Consider the following 2594-nt stretch of genomic DNA (forward strand, 5'->3'; position numbering starts at 1 on the left):
TTCTACGCTCTCCGCGCGGCTCTCAATTTTATGGGAAATTTGCCTATGCTCGGGAAATAAATCGTTTAGGTTCTGTTTTGTTGACGTGAGCTGCCAAGCTCGTGGTGTCATAGTTCAATTCCCTGAATAACTCGTTGGACAGTTCTCCCCTGCATTGCGGAGTGGGCGAGCCGAAATCTCACATCCGTTTTCCCACCATTGAAAAAAGTTTATCCTCAATTAGCCTCAGAGCTACGTTGTCACGTGCTGTTTCTTGAAGCCTGTGGGCGGTGTCTTCAAAAAAAGCGGGTTTTTTACTTTTCATACAGGGGGCAGGGGCAAGTCAGCAAAGCTTACTGGCACCTCTCCCGTTTGACACCTATTTTTAAATATTTCATTTAACTTGTCTATTAAAATGGTTTTATATAATTATAATTATTTAAGCCAAATCATTATTTATTATGCTTGCTGGGTTGGAGCTGCTTCGGCCGATAGAGTTAAAAGCGAAAAATTAAATTTTGCTTTTACCCTCCTGATGTTAAATTTCCAAATGGGTGGAAGCTCTCTTAAAAAATATTTTCACTGTTCTTTTATATCCATATTAAAACATTTCGTTTAACTTGTTAAGTAAATTGATTATGAATTTCTTAACATGTGGCAACACTCTTCAATAATATCTAGAAATAAATTTGTCTTAAACCTTTCTCATTTGAAATCCATACTAAAATATTTAATTTAAATAGTTAATTAAGTTGATTTTATGTTTATGAAAAGGTGGCAACTCTCTTCAAAAATATTTTTGAACCCTTTGTTTGTCACCCACATTGTTGTAATATTTCATCTAAATTAACAAATAGCTGATTTTAACTTTTGAAAAAGTGGCAACCCCTTCATAAAAATATCCTGTATGTTAATTCAGGTCATAGCCTGTAAGTATGCCAAATTTCATTAAAATACGTCCAGCAGTGTTGACATGAAAGAGCAACAAACATATACACTCACTAACTCACAAACTTTTACGTTTATAATATTAGCAGGTTTGACTAAAACAGTTTTTAATTTCTAACGGGTGGCAACTCTCTTTAAATATATATCCGAATGAAAACTTTCTTAACCTTCTCTCGTTTGATACCCATATTAAAACATTTTGTTTAACCTTTTACGTAAATTGTATTTGAATTTCTTAACAGCTGGCAACCCTCTTTAAAAATATTTAGAAAAAAATGTGTCTTAAACCTTTCTCATTTGGTACCTATACTAAAATATTTGATTTAAATAGTTAGTTATATTGATTTCAAGTTTATGTAAAGGTGGCAACTCTATTCAAAAATATTTTTGAAATAAATCGTTTTTAAACTAATTTTTTTTGACAACCACATTGTTGTTACATTTTATCTAACTTTGATAAATAGTTGCTTTTAACTTTTGAAAAACGTGGCAACCCCCTTCAAAAAATATCCTATATGTTAATCAAGGCCAAATGCGTCTAGCCATTTTAGCGTGAAAGAGCTACAAACACACACACTCACTCACAAACTTTCACATTTATTATATTAGTAGGATGTATGTATGTATGTAGATATGTACTTCTTATCAATAGATTGGCTATTTTAGCAACCACCTGCTGATGTGTTTTTTCGGTGCAACTGTTTGAAACAAAAAAGTCAAACACTCTCTTAAAAATACTAAATTGCCAAATAAAAATGAAATGAAATAAAATAAAAGAGTTGATAAACCATAATTAGACAATGGGCTAGTCAAGTAAATATTAAAGCATTCGATAAGAGCCTCAAGTTTGGTGAGAGTAAACAAATAATCAAACAATATTCAAATGATTCGCCACGGCAAACAAGGCCAAGTTATTATTCAATTAATTTAACACCTGAAAAACTGACTTTAGATAGTGATCTAAGATTATCCAAGAGAATATTCGAAAGGAAAAATCCAAGGCGAACGTTGGGGAAAACCTTAGAACTCCTTTTAAGGACTCACTTCCCTCATAGTTACAAAGATGCTGAATACACATTAAGGTGGTCCAAAAACTGTAAAGTCGGAATTGTAATGCTCTCACCCCTTGGATTGTTCAAAATAGAAAAAAATATACCCCTATTTTTTTATTTTGAAATCAAAAAATATTTAGAGGTCGCTGAAAGGGCTCAAAGTTGTCCATGTATTTTTATATGAAAAAAATCAAATTTGCACAGAAATGGTATAGAATTCTTGAAAATCAATATTTTTCGATCGGAAAACTCTGGTTCTCTTCAGGAGTCTTTCAATAATAATACCCAATTATTTATTTAACCATTTTTAATACTTACAATTTTTTATTTGTCCTACCATTGCATTTTTCCGGGTTTTTGTGGGTTTTTGGCGGACATATAAATTATAGTTGCGATGAAAAAATGGTTAAATTAACAATTGGGAATTATTATTTGGGAATCTTCTGCAGATGAAAATAGTTTTCCGATAGAAAAATATAGGTTTTTTAAAATTCTATGCCATTTCTACGAAAAGTAGTTTTTTCCACATATAAAATACATGGAAAACTTTGGCCGCTTTGAGCGACCTCTAAAATTTTTTTTATTTTAAAGTAAACAAATAGGGGTATATTTTTT

This window comes from Rhagoletis pomonella, unplaced genomic scaffold, assembly GCF_013731165.1.
Source record: "Rhagoletis pomonella isolate Grant_MI unplaced genomic scaffold, Rhpom_1.0 Rhpom_scaffold_00008, whole genome shotgun sequence".
Classification (NCBI taxonomy): domain Eukaryota; kingdom Metazoa; phylum Arthropoda; class Insecta; order Diptera; family Tephritidae; genus Rhagoletis; species Rhagoletis pomonella.